The 23351-nt window shown below is 36.9% G+C and overlaps 1 long non-coding RNA gene across 1 annotated transcript; it reads left to right on the top strand.

The window, feature by feature from the left end:
- Nucleotides 1–1988: 1988 nt before the first annotated feature.
- LOC103143152 (uncharacterized) lies at nt 1989–23089 on the top strand. Its single transcript, XR_476760.2, has 4 exons — nt 1989–2168; nt 4091–4184; nt 8798–8922; nt 22872–23089. It is a non-coding gene; the product is annotated as an uncharacterized LOC103143152 (long non-coding RNA).
- Nucleotides 23090–23351: the final 262 nt, after the last annotated feature.

The raw sequence follows: 23351 nt of genomic DNA, 5'->3' as shown, positions 1-23351 counted from the left end.
AGTTACAGAAATCTACCCACATTTTCTAATTCCAACATGTTTCAAGAGATGGAAAGCTAAAAGGGATCGAGATGCAACTTTGTGTAATCTATTCAGACTTCCTGTCATTTGCTGAAAGTCTTGCTCTCTCTCGCAGGCAGCCATGTCTCAACATACTAAAAACATCTCATTTTCACTCTTCTTCCCTCAGTAAGAGTGGCAACATCAAAGCGTGTTGTTGTCAGCATGACCTGGAAGTGGTTAGAATGGTGCATTAAGGAAAAAAAAAATAAAAAAAGGCTTCTGAACTGCTAGTACCTACTTAATCAACCTGAAGATTGGGAAGTTCTGGTCACCTTTAGATTTCTCAGGGCACCTAAGTTATAAATTCAAATTAGTTCGTTTTTTTTTTTCTTTTTGAGATTGGAGTAATTTCAAGACCAAAGGACTTCAGTTTAGTCTCAACTGCACTAAGACTGACTGGTAACTTTTGCTAGTTCAAGTGGTCTGGATTTGTAATGTCACCAAAAATAATATATCACCCCTAAAATCTTAACTACTTATGTAGTTGTATCAGAATCTTATTAAAAATAATAAAATATTCAAATTCTTCCACTATAACATTTGTCAACTGTGGTTCAGGAGGCTTGGCTCTGTATCGTAAGTGCTGGGTTGCCGTTTCGAACCCCCTTGCTGCCTGGTTCAGTCGTTGTGTCATGTCGTGTGGTTTTTGCAGAATGATCCAAACACAGACAGGAATTGTCACAGAATGCATGTTTAACGGAGAAAAGGCAAATCAAACAGCTGAGCGTGGTAGGAACAAACAAGGTGAATGACGGACTAAATGCACAACGTAAGCAACAAAAGGAGGCAGCGGAGAACAATGTGACCCCAGAGCTTGAGCCCACTGGGGGAGAAGCGAAAGCAGCAAAGAACCAGAGGGACTAATCAGACGTCAATGGGAAGCAGCTGGGTGATGAAAAGTAAGATGATAGAGAAAACCTGAGCTGAGAATCAGGCAGACAAGATGAAGGAAAAAGGAAACTAAACAGAGCAGAGGAACAGAAGCTATTGGACTTAAAGAAACTTGAAACTAATATCCACAGTAGACAAAAACAAACAGAACAGAAAAGAAAAAAAGCAACAATGAATAATAATAATAATAATATATTAATACAGGGAATAAAGCAATGGCAAGATATAGGGAAATAAACAACAAATCAACCATCAACACAGACATGTTACTAAATGTATAAAAGTACAGTTCATTTGCCATTTTATCATATTCGCTTCACATCGCAGCAAAACAGAAATGGCTCATTAAAATACGCTTCCTTGCCTCTTTTTGTATATCTAATTATATATAAATCATGCTGTCACACATGCAGCAATGTTAAAGGTAAAGTGAGAAAAGTGACTGAAATAGAAAACTCGTCTAGGATGTTTAATTAGAACAGAAGAAAAGCGAGATGATATTTAGGACTCTACTGTCTCAATCAGAAAGGATTTTGAAAAACGTGTTTCTCCTCTTGTTGACATTTAAATAAATGCATTGTGAATAACACCCTGTGGAGAAGATCAATGCTGCTGTGCTTTTAAACATGAAGGTAGAAGAGAGTTAAAGAGCTCTGCCATAAAACTTAAGAAATAAGGAGGAACAGCTGCTAGGAGGTTTTATTGTAACAATTTAAACAAATTAAAATACATTATATAAATTAGAAAAACAATTTTGGTGCATTGTTAAAGTTAGGGAGCCTAGAAATGTTTTTAACTGATTTTTATTTTATCTTCAGATGGAGAAATACTGAATTCATTCATAGCTGCCTGTTTGGTAGAGGTTTAAATGAAGCTGGTCTGCTGAGATTTACACAAAAGAAAACAAAACAGAAAAAAACAGAACTGTGGCCGATGATGCTTCTTACTTTTACTGGTGGTACCCTTGGGAAAGATGTAAAAGAAAAGCCCTAAAGTAAATACTAAATAATTAAAATAGAATGTGCTGACTCCATCATTATGTTTTGTTTAGTTTTCTAATGGTAAATTGTAAGTGAACATATAGAGCCTTAGTGACACCTAGTGGACATTGTTCATGTGTTTAATTTGGTCAGTCAAGCAGAACTCGTCCAGCTGCACGCATGGTGTCATCGATTGTCCTTCAGACACGTTTGTTCCTTGGACACTATTTGTCTGTAAGTTCATTTCATTAACTGTAATTTCATTATTGTGTTATATTTTATAAGAAAGGTTGTATGTTTCCCAACCACAATTTTCTGTTATATCGTTAGCTAATTGGTGATAATTGGGAGCCATCGGTTTGCTGTAGTCTAGTCTAGTTGTTTTCTGTGTATTGTCTGTGGTTGATATGTACTTTTGTGCTTTATTACAGTTTTACAGATATATAAAAAGGAAAAACCAACAACAGTTGCAAAATAAAACAATAAAACTATCAAGGACTGGATTATTTCCGACTAAAGTGTTAGCTAGCTGTCTAGCTTTGTAAGTGCAACACATTGTGAAGGCAGCATATAGAATATTTTATTAAAAATATCTTTAATTGAAAGGACCTAATCTAAAATCACTCTTTGATTATGTTAATAAATTGTTTTTCCTTCTTTTTCATTCGCCCCAACAATGCATAGTTGGTCAAAGCTATCCTAAACATTATATTGTTTTGATGGTTAACGTATATTGTGAATAACACAAATAACGGCGAGGAGCTATTTTCTTCCTGATTTCAACACATCTGCTTTAACTGACATGCTCTCATTTGGAAATGAGAAAAACAGAACGTCATGTATTACTGAGCAACAATTTGGCTATTCAGTTTACAAAAAAAAAAAAAAAACAGGTTGAGTTTGTTGTACTTCAAATTTTGAATCTGATATAACAAAATGTAGTCACGATTCTTTAAAAAACACAAATAAAATATCCCTTCAATTTCTAAACAGGAATCTCAAATAAAGATGCAAACTTTGGGGTTATTAGCCAGCCTTGTTATGTTTGCATAATTTCTTCCAATCCACTATCCTAATTTAAAAACAAACACAAAAATGCAATGGAAAACTAGTTTGGTTCCATACAACATAACTTTCCAAGTGCTTGTGGCGCCCCATGACAGAATGGCGGCCTGGGCAGGAATCCATTCAGCCCTCTTCAAAAAACCAACACCACTGGACGAAGCAATAAATCCTACAAATGTCATCTTGGTGTAATAAATCAGCCATCCTGAAGTGTGTGTGGATTTTTGTGGAGTTTTTATCTTGTCCACATGCATATGAAAACCGTCTCACAGTGTCCCCATCTCACTAATGGAAAAATGCTGAGCTCGCAGCTGAATGAAATACGCAGAAGACGGAACATGATGCAAAACAGCTGCAACAAAAATATAGCTTTTTTTTCAATGGCATAGAAAACAAGTGACAAATACCATCTATTGTATGTAGGAAGGACATTTTAAAGGACATGTAAATGGCAAGATAGTGGAGAAAATCATGCGGTGGAGAAAATGAGCTGCGGAAAGTCGATATTATTTCTGGTCTAGTGCACTTGGACATCTGCATCCTGACATAAATCTCATCTGTGTAACATCAGGTTAAATCTTAGAGCCATGCAGCCTATTTGCAAATGGTTACTTTTGTCGCTTAAGACTCAAGTTTTCACCGTCATTATTCTTTCTTTATTACCGCAGATCATGTTATTGTTTCCCCCAGTAATATTTAGCAGCACACTTTGAGTTTCTACAGTTAGTTCTTGTGCAACTCCCAGAAGTGTCTCCCATTAGCCACCATTCTGTGTATTGTTGATAAAACTGCATCAGAGCAATGAAGTGCAGAGAAAGTAAAGACATAAAATCTAGATAAAACACATTGCAGAGTCATTTCTGAGGCTGATGATCCCATATGCTGGAAATATGCGACTGCCTTTGACAAAAAATAACAATGAGACAATGATTCTGCGCTAATACTACTTACAAAGTAGATCAAGCATGAAAAACTTAGCTTGCATTTTCAAAGTTTTACAGACAGCGGACTGTCCTCTGAATTTAATGTCAACCTAATATATTCCGTCTTGTCTAAAAGAGACTCTTCTTACCTCCTCTTCATCTTTGCAGTTGCCTTGATACTGCTTGCTCCACCAATCAGGTTGCCCACTGATGGGGCCTATTCATCATGAGCTGGTTGAAGAGATACTGCGGGCTGGCAGAGGTGAGGAGAAGGCACGTGTGTCCTATCTGAAGGTCTCTCTTTCTTGCCAATGCCCGTAACCACTCAAGGATAATGAATTCTCCCATCCTCCCCCTTTAACCTCCCTGTACGGCCAGGTTACAAATACCCAACAACATTATACGGAAGATAACCAGAAAGTGGGAAAAGTTTCAGATAGGCGGACGGTGTGTTTGTCTCTCAGCAGGACTGTGCAAGTGCAGCTCAGGGGGATCAACTTGTTTTTCCAGGTGCTGCTGTTTGAATAAGCAGACGAAGAATAAGCAGACAACACCATCCTGCTTCTGCTGCATTACCTTGGACTACTGTAAATATCAGGACTGTTTCGGTCTTGCATCATCTTGCGTCTCCGGTAGCAACACTTGGTTTTGTTAGTATTAAACCGAGAGCTTGCTGCCTTTTTTTTTTCCTCTCTCTCTCTTTTCAGGAGTCTTGGAGAGTTTGGCATTTATGTAATGATCGATGAACAAAACATTTTCTACTGCTGTCAGAGTCCCAGAAGATACCTGTGATTAGCGCTGGTTCTGTGACGAGCTGCACACAGAAGTATTGAAAGGAACCACATATTTTCGAGTACCAAGCTTGCAAAGCTGAATTATAGACTGTGCACAGTATTTTACAATAACGGCTTAAAAGCGAGACTATATTCACTGATGCAACTTTTGCTCTGTGTTTGCCACGTGACCTGCTTTGTGCTGAACTCAGATACTAACAGCAGTGAGTATTAAGCTGTCTTTCACAAAAAATGTGTTTTGAAATGAATCTAGCAACTTTTCTGGTGTCTCTAATATAAAATCAAGTCATGAAAAGCCTTACTCTTCTCACTGATCTGCTGGATCAGTGAGAAGAGTAAGGCATTTTCTCATCCCAAAGCATTCACAGGCATCTCAGTCCATGTGCAGCAGGCCTTCCCAGCTGCAATCTGACCATGAGCTGTTCATCTGTCTATGCCCAGACCACAAAAGCCCTTGCTTGTTGACGTTGCTTACCATTGTTATTGTAGGCTCCGAAGTGGATGATAGGGTTAAAAACACAAAACTGATTTTGGAGAAAAAAAAAACAAAAACAAAAAACCCTAAGAACCTGTACATAAATGAATTTAATTAATAAAGAAGAGCAACTTTTTCAGTGTCTTTTTTTGGAATGATTGTTGGAATTGTATCAAATATACATAAATAAAATCAGGAATTTTCAAAAGGTATATCATTTCTAGTTTTAAACATACAAATCAATAGATTGATTATCAATACATAATCAATAGACAGATATTTTTCCTCTGTCCTCCAGTTCCCATTACATTGACATTGCTCGTAGCTAAGTATGCAAATTGCGTTATGACATCATTTAGCCACTTCCAGCCAAGTCCGCCGCCGCTTTGCTTGCTGGAGACACTGATCCCCAGAGCACAGCTGAAACACCAAATCTGACAACATTCAAAGGAAGGTTTATAAAGTACAAAAGGAACTTTTTCTTTCTGTTTTGTCTGCACATAAAACTGGAACTACTCATCAAAACAGAGAGGAAGCAGGCTAGGATCAAAAAAGTGAAAACATCAGCATTGAAGTGTTCACTGTACAGAAATATGTTGAAAATTTGTCCGAACACCGTAGCAACTTTTTTGACCTTTATCGGAACGTCTTTAGTTAAATTAAAACATTTGATAAGAGCAACAGCAGAAAAACATCTATCTTGTTGAAATGTTAAACAGAATGAGCGATGATGGTCTTAGAGCTATAGGATATAAAATCACCACAGACTCATACTTTCCACGAGTAGTCTGTCTGTTCCTACACTGAGAAGCCATTACCTAAAGATTCTCGTCTTCCTTCTCCTCCTCCGCAGATTTTTATTTTTTATTTTTTCAAAAGCCTCCAGATGGCTCAGGCTCTTTTTGTTGGGGCCCATCAGCATGCTTCCCGCGCTGATCTCTGCTTGCTGATACACACTATTTGATTACCCGTGCACCTGCAGCGCTGGTTTCAATTTTCAGACAGAAGGGTTTGAGTGAGCTTTTCACACTTGTTTCAATAGAAAATGAGAAGTCATTTCAAGCCTCCCTTCAGTCAATACGGTCAATGTCGTTACAGTTTCCCATAAAGGAAATCTCAGTTGAAAAATGTTCTCATGATAGATTGATTAAAGTAACTTTTTATCCTTCTTCTCTCAGTCAACACAGAAAAATGCCTGTACATTAAATTTTAGGGATTTATTATGTATTTTTTTCACTCTGGATGTAATTCTCGGATTTTGCAATTGAATAGGCAGAGTCATTGTGACTTTTTCAAGGTTTACATCCATGCAGAGGATTTTATAGAGAAACTGTTAAATACATTTCTGCTAAGGTGGCGATGTGATAAAAGGGGCATGTTGCTGTGGAATTTATCGGCTCCGTTTCTCAGTTGACTTCCTGTTGCTCAAAGTCCAGAAAATGTTGAAATTGGCAACACTGCCCTCGGCCTTACGTTACAGACTCGGCCTGCTTACTCAGCAAACTATTCAAGCAACCCCGGAGAGATTTTGTGTTTTTAATGTTTCAGTAAATCAAGATCTGAACTTTTCAAGGATACGTTGCATTGTTTTGACTGAGCTTGAAACTGCTCCCATCAATAACTGCATGTTTTCATTTTTACATAAGCAATGCATCAAATGTCTCAGCATCTGCACAGTATGCAGTACCACTCATTTCAAAGGAGTCCCCAACTGTTTAGTGATGAGACATTGTTTTTAAACCAAAAATAGATCATTAGTGGGGATGACGCATTAAATATGGAAACTAAATAAACAACAAATGAATGAAATAACATATTTAATATACACTGGTTGCATTCAAATGTGGAATAATGCTAAGCTATGTCGTGTTGTATAAAATATTCTTTAATGATTCAGAATTTATCAAGACATTTTTTTTGTGTGCATCCAATGTAGAACTTATTTATAACCAGAACAAATATAAATCAGCACTTCATTGTGAGCTCAGGAATTACACTTACTTTTATTTCACTCACAAATAATTGCTTAAGCGGAAGAAACACACACGAATACATCTAGCAAGCAACTGGTAGACAAATAATCTACAAAGATCTACTTGGGGATTTTAGTTTTTGGTGAGGAAAGTACTACGTCATAAATGTTTAAAATTTATCAAGAGTTTGTCAGTCTCATAAATTAACTTCTTTTGTCCTGGTACTAAGCTCTAATCCCTTAATTTTATCTTAAAAAGGTAGAAAATAAATGCAGATAGAACTCAAACGAGCCTGTCAGTGTGCTGCACCAGAATGGCCACAATAGCAAAGGAAATGATGTTTTGATGAAAACAGATGTTGGTTGTGCAGCTCTCGTGGAGCCAGCTTGCAGCATGTTTCAGTCTATGTAGGTTTTAAAGGTTTTCGGTTTTCCTCTGCAGCAGCAGTTCTGTCTTATAAAGGTCACCTGTTCCCTTGAGGTTGAAGCCAGTAAAACTCAGGTAGGAGTCCCAAAACCCGTGCTTACGAGGGACTGATCAAACCCATCAGGAGCAGAGTAGGAGTTACATTTGTAATGCCATTAAGGGGTGGATTTCATTACTACTGTCAGATATATGAGAGACTTCTCAGTTTCAGCCATGATAGCTGTCATACGACTGAGGCTGTTTCACCTTTCAACCATTTCATATATGTAATTCTTTTACTGACACATTCAAAGTGTGATATCTTTGTGAAACCTCCTGAAATTGTATTTTTTTTAAAAGTTTTTTCAGTGATGCAAAAGAAAAAAACAAAAACAAAACAACCCCCCTTCTCTCCCCTCCACAAACCCCCCCCAACAAAACAAAAAAAGTACCACTGATAAGAAGTCTTGGTTGGTTTTATGAGGATCTGGCAAGAAGCAATTCCAATAGGTTAAAGTTCACAGAAAGAGAAGGCCTCTCTGCATAGGATTCTCACTAAATTGCATGTCTGCTGTTCAGGGACGCGGAAATAAAAATGTACAGAAATGGATCAAAATGAAAATTACTTGTATATTTTTATAGCCTCTGAAGTGATGCCCGTTTTCAAAATCTTTTTTTTAACACATTACCAAGACAAACAGTGAGTTGAGGCTTTTAAAATCTAAAGAGTTCTTATGGCCTGTCACTGCGAAATGGACAGTGAGAGATGGCCGTCATCCTTGAAAATGACAAGAAAAAGGCTTTTAGGATGATGAGTGGTTGATGTGACAAAGGTATTTCTGGCTAAGTGCCCCTTCTTTACCTGGCAAGGACAGGGAAAAGGACACTGAAAATCCTCCATGCAGCATCAGTTCTGCTTTGTTATATTTTAAAAATATAAGATTTTATAAGGACTTACAAAAAAAAAAGTTAGCAACTATCTGCAGTCAAAGTGAAGAGAGGAGTTTTTTTTCCTGTCAGAAATTGCCATACAGTATTTTTTTTAGGCATGTTTCTTCTGTGCTTAGCTTAAAATCTTGTGAGAATTTGATAATATTTTAGTCATTTATATAGAACAGTCAAAGTCAGAAACGTTAAAGCACACAGTTAAGCCAAAAGTTATTCATACCGCCGGAGAATTTAAGCTGAAAGTAATCTTTGAATTTGACCAACATCCTTTGTCTGACAGGAAGTGATGTCAGCATTTTGGAGCAGCCCAGCCAGAATCCTGACTTGAATCTGGCAGAGAACCCATCACTAAATGTTGAAGTGATGGCAAGGAGGCCTTCTCACCTCAAAGAGTTCATAATTAAGGTAACTTTTCAAAATACTAGTGGAAACATGAGAATAGGTGGTCAGCATTTAAAGCAAGGGTTTGGTGTCTGTAAGTCCAAACACATTTTTTCCATTAACTACTGAGAAGGGTACACATAAAATTTTCAACATGTAATTTTTTTTAATACAATGTCAGTGTAAACCTTTTTTTTTATTTTAGATAATTTTAGCATTTGGATTATTTTTTTCAGAAATGCCTGTCCCATTTGGCTTTTAGAGGAAACCTTGAATAAAAATGATCTTAAACCTAAAGCTGCCAGGCGTATGAATAATTGCAGGCTAAAAGTAACTGTAGAAACCCGAAACATAAAATTGATTTTTATGTAGTGTAACAGCAGAGCAGTTAACAATTGAGCCATTTAAGTCTCTTGAATAATGCATTGTACTAATGCTGTGTAACGTTTATTGAACTAAACGTTACACAATATTAATGGGAGTAACTAAGATGTGCATATATAATTCTCAACAATTAGTTAATAGCAAAATATTCAATAATTGTTCAAAAGATGAAACAAAAACAAACAACCCACATCACCTTAAACCCATGAAAGCAATATTCCAGGAAGGTCCAGGAAGCGACATTATTGTACATGGAAGAAGCCCTAAAAAAGCTCATCACGACTGGAGTCGGAAGGTCAGCCTTCATCAGCCGTTCTGTGTGAGACATTCTTGAAAACAGCTGCAGAGTTATCATCAAAAGTCAAGTTGTCAGATAAATCCAGTTTGTTTTACCCAGAAAGCACGGTGGGCAAAAGCTATTGTTGGTTTTTATTTTAACCTTCCGAAGTCAGTGGTCATCTTTTTCATTTTGTCTGAGTTGACATTAATGTCGAGTACGAGCAACAGTGCTCGTCTTCTTTGACTTTTAGAGGTAATCTGAAAATGTACAGTCAGCTGTTGTTTGTTGATTCTGTGCTGAGCTCTGATGCATCAATCTATCTTTAGGTTTTATCAGCTATAACTATCTCTAAGCCACATTCTACTGTGTGGATTCAAATTTGATCTAAGTGATAAAAGAACAAAACGTATGATCTCCTGTAATTCAAAAATAATAACCAGGAATCTCCCATCTGTTACTAAGACTGAACCAATATCTGAAAACAAATACTCAGAGAATCTGACTGATGGATCCCTCATGTGCAGCAGTGGATTATAAAGCTGAAGTTAAAGCTTGTTTTCTTCTTAAAGTCTGGTATTTCAATTTAGGCCTAAAACTAACAACTTTCTGCCACATTTGTGTGTATATTTTACTGTTAAGTGTCTTTTTTAAATGGAAACTACATGCTTGTATTATTGTATGCCATTGTCCCAGAGGTACATCAGAAACTTTATAGCTCTACTTCACAGTGGCTGTGATAGTGCTGATGCATGCTATGGAGACTTGATGCAATTCATTGCTGCAGTTCTCCAATAGAGAGCTTAATGCATTTTATTTTTACCTCATGATTAGCTATTTTTGTTTTATTTTGTAAAATAAATTAGATTGTTCCACCTGAAGGTTTTCTCACACTTGCATTTTCAAAGTCTAAATGTAACACGTTTGAACGTACAGCTCGGAACATTGGTACTATTTTTTCCCCTCCTTCTCTATTAATCTGTTTGTTTATTGTCTGATATCTCATTTTATAACCTCCTTGCCTGTGAAAATGTTTGACCTGATTGACTCCCTCCAAACTTGCTTAGCTGTCAAATCTATTTTTAAGAAACCCAGTTTTTACTCCACTCAGCCAAATAATCACAGGCCCATTTCTAAATTACCTTCCACTTAAAAAAATATTCGAAAAAATTGCGGCTGAGTGAAATAACTTACTTGTTTTCAGGAAAAAAATAAAAGGTTTTGTGTTTTTGTTTTGCACTGTTACTTCAATAATTTTGAATTATTCAAACTGTCTGAATTACTTGAGTGCCAAAAAGAAATCAGTAGCAGGTAAAAAAAAACCAAAACAAACTTTCTTCTCCTAGAAAACAGAGTGATGGTCGTTGGTTGGAAAGCAGAGCTCTTCTGATCAGTGTGTTGTTGTTTCCAACCTTTACAAGATCATTCAGTGTATAACCATGACAAATTAATTTCCAAATATTTTCAAATTAAGAACTTGATACCGTTATTCATGCTTATTTATTGTTGCATAGACTCATGAGTGAATAAAATAGTGATTAATTACTTTCAGCTAGTCGGGCCTCTTAATAATCACTCTTGTTTGGGCACTGCTTACCTGCTTATTTTAACGTCCTGACTTTAACTTTCAGGGTCAAGATATTTCTCCAACGGCAACACAAAACGGGTACGAGCTGGCAGTTACCGGTTGCTATAGTAACCGCCGTTCGTCAAGAGCAGTCCAACATGACTTATAGCAATAAATGTCAGGAGAAATAACTTTTCAACTTGACAGAATGAATTTGAAGAGTACATAAATTTTGACACACTTCATATTTTTCAATTATATATATATATATATATATATATATATTAGCATTGAGATGGAGGGATCCATGCCCCTTTTTTCTAAGGATTTGAAGTCTATCTTAACAAAATCTAAATAGAAGTGTCTGAGGGAAAGTCAGAAACACTTGGGGTCAGTGGCTGGAGTTCAGATGTCCCAGTGCTGTGAATTAGTCTGATAGATGGCGCTCAGGCTGACAGAGCGACACAGTGACTGAATCACTGAAAAGAAGGTTGGGGTTTGATTAAAAAAAAAAAAAAATCTTGACTGTCACACTATTTCTGATTAAGGTTTTTTTTTTCTTCCTTTCTGCTGTGTGGGAAAAGTACTTTCACACTTGGTTAGAGAGAATTTTTAGTGATGCCAAGAAAGTAAAAATCTGTGAAATCCCAATTAACCTTCTACAAGCCCTGATAAAAGAAACTATGGAAAAACGTCGACGGCAGGACGTTTTGTTAGTTTGTTCTTAACGTTGCTTTGTTAGCGAACACTGTGTTTTGTAAATGAATGAATGAAACTGTTGTAAATAATGACTCTCTTTTAGACTACGTGTTAAAAAAAATTGTTGAATTGTAATTGGCACTTAGTTTTTTTCTTTTTTTTCAGAACAAGATAAGACATTTTTGAGCAGGCGAAGATGCAAACCTGAGACAAAAATACATTAATAAATCCAATTATGTTTTGTGATTAAGAATTTCTTTCCTTACTGCTGCACGCTTCCCAGTGTGTTCATGTAATCATCTAGTTGTGCTGATGTGGATGTCTCCACGTTCCTGTATATATAATATGTTTTTATCTTACTATGCTACGATAGCACCTTCGCCAAACCTGCTTTTGACTAATGGTTTGAGAACATATCAAATGTGCACCTGTGGGTTTACTGTGGCGGTAATGACTGCCATCTTCCCTGATCCTCTGCGTGATATTTTAATGATAACATTATAGATGACTGTGGGTTTTCTTTCTTGAAGTCTGAATATCACCTTCATCAGCCACTTTCAAAAACATATTTATCATTTCTCTCGTCTTTCACCTATCAGAATGTAAATCACATTTCCCAGTCATAAGTGATAACTTACATTTCTGCTCACTCGTCTTTATTTTGTTGTGTATTTCCTCTGTTGGTAGTATATTTCATCCTTTAATGTCAGTCTACATTTAACTTTTTACCCTTTACATCATTTCCATTGTGTTGTGTCCCTTCCTCAGACAGAGACGACCGTGTTCAGCTGGCATACTTTATAGGAGTTTTATTAAATTCTATAAATGGTCACGTATCAAGATCTTGAGTCATTAAAATTTCACAGTACTTCTCGTCAAATGAAGGTCTCTTTAGTGAAATGTTATTTCTTGCTCTTACTGAAGGCCCTGGTTATTAAAGTGAGTGTTTTACATTTGAGACCGTTTGTGTTTGAGGCTCTTTAGTAAGACAGGATGTACTTAGGATGAACATGAAAACTGTACATTGAACCAACCAACAACATTTAGATAAGCGTAGATGACCTTCCCCCACTTGAACTGTCAGATTAGTTTAGTTTAGTTTTGTGTGTAATTGAATTTCTGTTCAATCTTTAATATATCATTTTCATGAAGACCAACATTGTTGCAGTAACTGGGGCACATCTGATTTCCTACATATCAGCTGTTTCCACATGTTTCTATTTAGAGCAGCAAAAGAAACTGCAATTTAGCACCAGACATAAAAAATAAAAAAACAACAATATTTTAAATGTGTTTTCCTTTTTCTATGCTGCTGAACTAAAAGATTAATTTATTTTAAGCCTTTTTACACATTTTTATCATGGGGCACAAGTGTGCCTAAATCAGGCTCTGTCGACTCTAACCCATGTGTTTTGCAAAAAATTGTTTTTTTTTTTTTTTAACTCCCATCAACATAAAAAGTTTTTTTTTTTTTTAAGTAAAAATTTTTATAGTCTTTATTGTGCATTCATGGGAGAACTGGATTTTCAGAGATTTTAAAAACAGAGGCACAAAAGTCCATTTTGCACATGCCAACCTTTATTGCTAGAGATAAAAAACCAGGTCATTTTTTACAGTTTTAAGTTTTCTTCCTACATTTGTCCCTCCTTGTCCTAGCTCTCATTTTCTTAAAACAAAATCTAACTTGAGCATAATCCGTGGTATTGCAATAACAACTTTTCCTTATATTTTCCACTGCAAATATTGGTTAAAAGTCAATACCCTTAAATAATTGGATAATGATTAGTCGAGCAAACAGTGGAAAAAAAATCAACTGAATTCTCCGCAGTAGAATGGAGCACATGGAAAACATAATAAACACGACCAAACACTCCGATGGTGAAAAGGCTGCAATTTCAGTACCAACCAAATTACAAGAATACCACAAAGCGAGCAACAAATAAACAATACAACTATTATTTCTCTACTTGATTAAGTAGAGAAATAATAGTTTGTCTTTTGCTCATAACTCTGGGCCTGGTAAACCTCACTCAAAATGATGCGACCTGAGCAAATCAGACTTAGAAACATCCGGTTGCACTATTACGAATACTGGACTGTGTTGACATCGTTAATAGTTCAGACATTAATTAGCAGAAGCCATTTCACCCCACCAGAAACCAAATCAGAATATATGTAGCAAGTGACAGAGAGAGAGAATGAGAGCTGTGTTGTGATAACTTTTTTCTTGCACAAAAAGCACATTTTTGGGGGAATGTTCTAGATATAAGACATAAGACGAAAAGATATTCTACAGACATTAATCTTTTGAAGACAGCAGCTAGCTTACTTAACACTGTTGCCACATTCTGTTTCACAGCAGCCTGATTTCTGATATGATGCTCCAGTTCAGTTGTTGAGCCAGCTTTCATTACAGTTGCAGAAGAAGATGACTCACAAGTGCATGTGGCTGGGTACTTCGTTAAATGAAAGAGTTGCTCTACACAGAACTTGAAATACGCTGTGGTCTGTTTAAAGGGGCTTACTCTTATAAAGGACTTTGAGTTTCCCCCCTCCAACTTGAAAACCTCCATAATCTTCAAAGCAAGCATGTATTTGAAGTGAGCAAGTCATCTGCCTTTCACAAAATCAGCTGTTTTATTTGGACTTGAAAGTCGGAAGTCTGGAAGTACGGCTAATCTTCAAGCTTACTGCAAAAACAGTCTAGCTAGGCCGTTTTATGCGTTTACATGAGTAATTATGCAGCACTTGTCTGTTTTGTCCTTTATGAGTTGAAAGACAACATTTGTGTTTATGAATATTTGACTTTACCGTGTTAATCCACTGTTTGCTCGACTAATCATTATCCAATTATTTAAGGGTATTGACTTTTAACCAATATTTGCAGTGGAAAATATAAGGAAAAGTTGTTATTGCAATACCACAGATTATGCTCAAGTCAGACTTTGTTTTAAGAAAACGAGAGCCAGGACAAGGAGGGACAAATGTAGGAAGAAAACTTAAAACTGTAAAAAATGACACTGTCGACCTGGTTTTTTATCTCTAGCAATAAAGGTTGGCATGTGCAAAATGGACTTTTGTGCCTCTGTTTTTAAAATCTCTGGACATCCAGTTCTCCCATGAATGCACTTTGATATAAAGAAAATTTTGATGTAAAGAATATCAAAATTTTCAGTTAAAAAAGCCCCACTTTTTATGTTGATGGGAGTTAGAAAACAACATTTTTTTCGCAAAACACATGGGTTAGAGTCGACAGAGCCTGATTTAGGCATGCTTGTGCCCCATCATAAAAATGTGTAAAAAGGCTTAAAATAAATTAATATTTTAGTTCAGCAGCATAGAAAAAGAAAAACACATTTAAAATGTTTTTTTTTTTTTAATGTCTGGTGCTAAATTGCAGTTTCTATTGCTGCTCTAAACAGAAACATGTGGAAACGGCAGCATCGTTTATGGTGTGTTTTGTTTATTCCTTATCCTCAAGTTTGATCCATTGCTGGATTTCCTGGTGCTGTTTTATGTCCACTTTAGCCACCCAAGTCTTTTTATGGGATTAAAGAGGACATAAAGAAACAGAGTAAAAACTTTAATTTACAAACGACAGCATCTCCTGTTGTCCACATTAAAGTGAACATATCTAAGGGCTAAAGTGGAGTTTAAATGTGAAATGGTGAAAAATGGTTGAAATAAGATTATCAATCAGTGGGACAAACCTGGCAACAGTGACACCGGGTCCTTTTAACTTTGCTTGCCTTCTGGTTCCTTAATGACACAGACAGAACAGGCACTGCACGGTAATTGATGAGCCAATCAACAAATAATTGCAACCAGTACATTAAATACGAATGGACCGTTACGGTCATGCAGATAAATCAATGCTAGCAGAAAGTTTAAGCCCATATGATGTCACTGATGTAAGATGTAAGGTCTGATGTAAGAACTCCAAGATGACATGTTTATTTTGTGAATGCGGCAGAGAGTAAAGAGCAAACTACAGATGTTAACTGATAATTAAATTTGCCTCGATGTCAAAAACTGCAAAACAAAAATAAATAAATAAATAAATAAATAAATAAAAATACATTTTCTCAGAATAATCTGTAGATAAAATGGGTTCCAAACCCATCATTTTAACAAGCCATTACCAAGGAGTGTTGTGTCTCTACTTTGTGCTAATATTTTGAACCGTAGCTCAAAACCCTTTAAAATGATGTCTTTGTTGGAAGACAGAGCCTCCAGTGTCCACAGTTAAAAAGCTATTAGCCTGGAGCCGACATATTTTCCTCTGCTTACTCAGTCAGTTTGGAAAACGCAGCAGTGGGAAGGCTCTGGTCAATGTGCAGTCTGATATAATTTTGGCTCATGCATTTTTTTTGGTTAGAAAATGAAAAAAATAAATAAAACAAAATAAAAATATATGATGAATTTGCTCTTGATGAGAACATCTTTCTCCAACAGTATTGTTATTGTTGAAATCTGGGTGCTGTAAAGCATTTGTGACTGTGGAACGGCTCACTCTGCGTCTATCTCTCCGCGGCCGCTGCCTAAAATCTCAGTTGATGGCAGCACAGATGGCGCTATAGTCGGCACACATATACACAGTCAACATAAACGCATTAAACCAAGTGATAGAGAAAAAGAGCAGATGCTATATTAATTTTCTCACTGTTAATCCAATTCTCTGCGGCATGCCACACTTCCCCGTTTCCCTCCCGAAAGCCCGCTGAATTGGTATTCTTCTTCAGGCACAACTTCTTGCAGTAAATATTTATGGAGGGGACTGGCATGAGGTGATAAGGAGAAAGGGTTGGTTCACGATAAAACAGAAGTATTTAAACGGAATATTTAATGACGACACTCATTTCTCTACGACACAATAGCATTTTAGAGCTTTAAAAGGCGTTTCTAGAAGATTTTTGGTAAAGGTCAAAGAGGCTTTCTGAAAACTTTTCTTCGCCGTGGAGCAACGTGCTGTGTAGAGACTGTTTTTACCGAGGCACTACAATCATAAATGAAACTGTAAAATGCCGTACAGAGCTCTGTGGGCTGCAAGATTAAAATAGAAAACTATTTGTCCACACAATAGCAAAATAAAAACTATGCTTGAGGTTTTATTTTTGCTGCAGAGCTGAAACGTCAAACTCCTAAATGCTGCTAATCACATTTCTTCGCTAGCAGCATGTACAATTTAGATATTGAGTCTCTTGAACACTCCAGTTCAAAGGGCCTCGGTAACCCTTTCAGTAATGTTTTCTTTCTAAAGCAACAGCTAGATGCAAATTCATTAAGTAGAAAGGCTGTAAAATCCCGTCTTTTAAACCTGAGCTAAATTGCTACTTAACACCTACATCTATATTTACATTTTGTTTTATAGAATATCTTTAAGATTCCTAACTTAAGTACACAATCTGCTTTGCACAAGACACATCTAATCTAATATCATTTTCTTGCTTGTTGAAAAAAGTATAATGAGAATAAACTTTTTTTTGGACACATGGAGTGATAGATTTGTTTCCCCTCTTTTAAAAATGGGGTGCAATAGCTCCACCTGATCCAACATTCAGGTGTCTGTGGTCACACTTTGGACTAATCGTTTATCACTTGGCACATTTTTTAATGAATCATTTTATTACTGTCCAAATGTTTTTGTTTTCAGTTGTGATTAACTTTTATTTGGTACTTTTTGTGCCAAGTTATTTTAGTTTGGGATGACTTCGTTTTTGACAGACTAAATCTGTCTCCTCTCTGTACGGTTTTCTCCCGTAGACGTGTTTTGTCCTAGTCACTTCTTGTAACACATTAATTTTACTTTTTTTTTTTTTTTTTGGTGTCTGTTGCTTATCCAAGATAAAACATATTGTTTTAAATAATTTGAAAACTAGCTTGATTAATCTGCAAAATAAATGACTTCCTATCCACCAAAGGCGAGCAGTCTCTGGTAGTTTACATTTCATTTGTGTGTGCATTGTCAACAGTGACAATCTCAGATGACCCAGACTGATCTCTCTATAAGACTGCAGCTGTTGTGTATTTTACTTATCGAGTATTTTATTGAATAATCCTTCATTAAATGAGTAAGTGGATGTACATGTGCTGCAGTGCATTCCCAGCCTCTGTTTCCTTAAATCCCTCAATTAAATCTGCATTAAGTGTTCATTGAGTTGAACTGGAGCTATATAACATCGTGTTCTCCCTCTCCATCACCGTCAGCTCTGGATTCAGAGGACTGTGTGTTGAGGCCCCTTTGCACTCCATGCTTACTTAATGGCCAGATAGCATGATAAAACCAGTGAGTTGTTGTACTAAAATGCATAACCTGAGTGTTTCACAGCTGCCTTTTTGAGATGAAAATGTTCTCAGCATTTGTTGTACTTTATTTCACATGTATAAAAGATTAAATAATGAAAAAGTTAATTTTTCTTGACAAAAGTCAAAACTTGGAAATAATTCAGCAAATTTCTAAGCTATGGTAAGAGGTGACCAAAAAAAAAAAAAAAAAAATCAGAGTAACTCCTTGGTTATCAAAGTGTCTGCAACCGCAGGTACCTGGTGTCTCCATGGTAACCTCTGCTGTACACGCTGATCAATGTTGGCATTCCTCACAAGTTCAAATAATCACTTTGGGGTGCAGCTCAGGATTGCACTGGACGGTCGGCTCACGCAACAAAAACCACCTCTTTGTTACCCTCCATTGTAAGGTGTCAGCACCACTGGTATTGATTCAGCAACATTTAACAGCACAAACATGCAGCTGCGTTGTGCTTCCTGCAGGTCAGTGTTACTCTGTGCTTGGCTAACAGTTCTGCTGCTGACCCTTCGTCTCTGAGCTCGCTGCTTTCTGCGTGTCCTCTGTGGTTAGCTGGGCCGTCTCCTTGTGGCTGTGGGGATGGCTATGCCGCTTCACCTCGACAACAAACCATGTATTATCTTCTACACATCACTGCAACATGCCGAGTCCGTGGAGTCGAGCATAAACACAGTTTTCCTGATACAGAGACCGTTTTTACACGTTATACACTCTGGCTAGCTAAGACTAATAAAAAAGCAAAGGCAAGTGATTTTTAATGAGTAAACATTTCCTCTTGCATCCCTTCAAAAAAAAAAAAAGAAAAACCTCAAAGGTTACATAGGCTTACTGCTTGCAAGGGCATGATATTCATGTTTATACCGTCGTCATGATTGTAGTTGTAACAAAATGATTATATCAGGTTTTATATAGTTTTCGTAAATTAACTACTGCAAATAATGGAAACATAATAATGCACAATTAATCACTTGGCAGGTGTGTTACTGTTGTTTTGATTCACATTTATACGAATCCAACAGGCAAATCACGCGTCATGAATTTAAATATACATATAATTGGCACGTCAGGTGCTGTTTTTTTTTTTTTTTTTGACTGGGACATGAGTGGAGAAACCAACTGAGAAATAGTTTAACCATTGGAAATGTTGAGTATGAGACAGGATGAGCTTTTAAATCTTTTCAAAGGCGATACTTGGCAGCGAGGACCCCACTGTGACAGATGGCAGAGGGAGGTGGGGGAATAGAGGAGTACGGCAGATCAGACCTGACTCACGATTGAAGCGCTGGAGGATGAGGGTTTTTGGAACTCGGGACGAAAACTGGGTGATGCAAGAAGGGATTTCAGGATTGAACCGAAACATGAATCATCTAACTTTAACGACACTTCGGAGGGTCCCGACCCAGGAGAGCTTTTCAAGGGGTTTGAACAAGTTTGCAAAAACATGAAGCGTTCCATTATAAGGCTCTCAGTGAAGGACGCTGTTATGCTTAATTTCGCTCTCATGTTGAGCTTTGTGATGAGATGGATTCATTACATCGCATCTTGAACCAGGGTCGTTCTTATTTGCATGCAATTAAGAATTTAGCCGAGCAAAGGACATGACTCTCTTATGCTGCATAGGCTTGTGGGAGACTAATTGCAAATGTTGTGAAGCTGTCTGAAGCCTATTGCTGGATTTATTAACCCTTTTGTTGTGTTGTTTTGTGGTTATTGTAAATAGGCTTTGCTGGGAAGATGCATGCACACACAACTCTGACGAAAGCGACCGAGTCATCAGGGATTTGAATCGCAGAACTGCACAGCTAGACATGTGAAGAAGAGAAAATCTATAAAACTGATTTGGAATCTAACATCAAATCAATAGTTACATAGTAGTAAGCTAACATGTTTTTAAATTTTTTTTTTTACGTTACTTCAGAAAATTTTATTATATTGTGAGAGAATTTTGTTGATTACAATACAATATTAGAACAAAATAAGCACGACTGTAAATTGGAAGGACTTTTTTTTAATTCAGAGGTTTGGTGGAGAACGTTAACAGCGTCATGAAGAAGAAAGAATACGGCAGGCAGGCCAGGAATATGCTGCAAAGAAGTTAATTTATTTAGATTATAGAACAATATAACAAAATTTTAAAAATTTTTTACCGGGCTATGTTAAGAGCAGCCCATGGTAACTTTGGAGGAGCAGCAGAGATTCACAGATCAAGTCCTGTTGACAGGACAGCTTTTGTACTATCTTGCATTGATCTTACACATAAAATTTCAATAAAACAAATTGTTTGTCGTATGGCAACACGTGAAAGTGATAATGTGTGCAAGAAAATCTCCTTATCTAAAATCAAAGAAGTCCAACTTTCCGATCTCCTTGTTTTGAACTGGATTCTCCCCCTCTCGGCATGATGCTCGTGACCCAGGAGGATTCTTAATGAGTTTACTGCTTCGCCTGTTTCCTAACATCCAACACTTACCGCCATCTGTTGTGCTTAAGTACAACCCACCCTTAAGTCCAAATCTCATCACCTGATTTTCAAGTTACGCTGCTCTGCTCCACTCTCTTATCCCCTCGTCCTCCTCGGGGAGTCGGTGCCTTTGGAGTCGGGCTTTGTGGATGGAAAGGTTCCAATCTTTATGGAACGCTGGGTATTCAATCTTGTCTTTCCTCTCCACCTCCTTGATGATCTCTGCAGTCCTCTTTAGCTTTATCTTTCGGAGAGAAGCAACTATCTGCATCATCTCCCTCCCTCTGTAAATTGTTTTTCCACTTCTCCAGTGACTTGTTACACGCTATCGTGATTTACTGAGTGATGCTTCAGTGATTTTGTATCTCTTTGTTTAATCAAAAAGAAACTAACACAGGGGCAGAAGTATTAATGTCTTTTTCTCCACCTATGAGGAGCTGCTGTTTTTGTTTCGAGACAAAAGACGGGCAGACCTGTCCGTTTTTACAATCTCATGTGAAATGTTTATGTATTCTTGTGGCATAACATGTCGTATTAATAAAACAACATCATAACATATAGTATTAACCTTGTTAGGTTAATCCTGCCAGCATTAAATAACGGTAAAAGGCTTTTACATCATTGCGCTGTTTATTGAAGAGCGTTGCTACTTTACAAGCTATCTGATGTTTATTCATGTTCTTACCAAGCCTCTAATGTCCCCTGGTGCACAGCCCATGCTCGAGTTCAGTCTTCCTATTTAAAATGTGTGGGTTTTACAGCTGCATTTACTAGTAAGAGCATTAAATAAATGTAATGCAGATGAAAGAGACTTATGTACAGCCAACGAAGCAGAAAACCAGCGCTGTTAAATTTATTTCAGAGCAAAGTTCAGCTTACTTTTTAAGGACACACTGACATGGCCAAATTTCTCAAGAAGGCACAGAATGAAATATGAGAAAAGCAAATTGTGAATTATTAGAGGTGAGTTTCTGCCATATGTTGGGTGAAACAAGTACTCAATACATCAATGTCAATATTTTTAACAGGACCATAAATGTGAAATTTACACCTGATGTCGACAAGAACCCAAATACTTAACACATACAAAAAAAAACAAAAAAAAAACTGAGGAATTTTACTTCATAAATGAAATTGTGTTATAAAGTTGAATGGTACGGGGAATAAGTATTTAACACAGAAAGTAATGATTGACAGGAAGGCGTAGAAGGCTGTCAAGAAACCAGCTGGTATGTGCAAATCAATATCATTGGTATATTATTTGAAGGCATTCAATATGCTGAATTAAGTAGCAAATCTTGAAAGGTAAAATATGACCAGATATTTTAACTTGTATGAACAACACCGATGACAACATATCAACAACTTAAAGATGCTAAAATATTCTTGAGGACAGTAAATGTCATGCCTACCTACATTATTTTCTACAAACCAAATTAAAACATGTCAGGCTTAATCTGCTGGTGTATGTCCAGTCAGATATCAGAGATGTAGGTGAATGGTTACTTGGGTTTTCCCAGCTTTAGCTGAACCTCTGGGGATTAGACCTCATTCTGGTGCTTTCAGGTGACTGGAGGAATTAGGCTGGTGCTGATAAAAGATTATAACGTTATGATAACTTTGAAAAATACTACTTTATTGTTGTACTGTACTTTAGAAACGAAGCTTTCAAACAAAACGTAATGAGTTAATCTCTTTGACTTTGCAAAACCAAATGGGGACTCCGACAGAAACATAAAAAGTCAAAGTTTCCAGGAATCTTTTCATGGTGTTGGGACAGAAGGAGATCATATATTTCTATTTACTAAGATTTTACCCAGAAGCTTTAGAGCAGAAACTAGCTTTTTTATTTTATTTTTTTACTTTTTGTGTTGGATACTTTGAACAAGATGAAGATGGTAAATATCCATGTCTTTAATTAGGCTTCAGGATAATAATTGTTAAGATAGTTCCAGAAGAAGATCTGATGACAGGGATCCAAACTGACAAAGTTAGTTTCATCACAAGTTATAACAAACCTGAGTTGGAAACTACTATCAAACATTTCTGGGCATTCGTTACTTCTGTCCACTTCAGTTTCCTGAGAGGTTCTTCAATTCTTTCTGACTGCTGTGTGCAGTCCTCAGCGATGTACCTGAGGGCCTCATCGCTTTGACCAACTCTGTTTCAGTTGATGCCAAAAACTTAGAGAAACCAGGATATTTAGAGCAGTTCTAGTTTCAGGATTGTGACAGATGTTTGCTGTTTGTTGTGACACCTCCTTTTATTTTTCTGCTTACAGATGCTTGGCAATAAAAACCTCGTCTGCTCTTCAAGTCTGTTCTTCCCACCAGAGATCTGAGCAGCGGAGGCGAGGAAGACCAATGTCGAAACATTTGACAAGATGGAGCATCCCTTTTTTAAATAACATCACTAGAATAATTAGATCTTTTGTTCATTCTGTTGTTGGAGCATCGATGTAAGATGAGAAGTGACAGCTTTAAGAAATTTGAAATCAGATCACAGTCTGTGGTTGTGTTTCTTATTAGAAGATTTCTACAAAAAAGTACATCAGTTCATCTTTGGTAATAGCTCCTCCAAGTCTCCTCTCTTCTCAGTTCTTTCCTCTTTTAAATCTATCCTAGGAATTGAGAAATCCCTCAAGATGCTGTGCTGGAATCGATTTCCAGGTCACAGACACACACACACACACACACACACACACACACACACACACACACACACACGGAAAAGAGCAAACAAGGTCACACAAAGCAGAGAC

The sequence above is a fragment of the Poecilia formosa genome, unplaced genomic scaffold (genome assembly GCF_000485575.1).
Source record: "Poecilia formosa unplaced genomic scaffold, Poecilia_formosa-5.1.2 Scaffold105, whole genome shotgun sequence".
In the NCBI taxonomy this organism is placed as follows: Eukaryota; Metazoa; Chordata; class Actinopteri; order Cyprinodontiformes; family Poeciliidae; genus Poecilia; species Poecilia formosa.
This window is presented reverse-complemented; position numbering and strand designations above follow the sequence as displayed.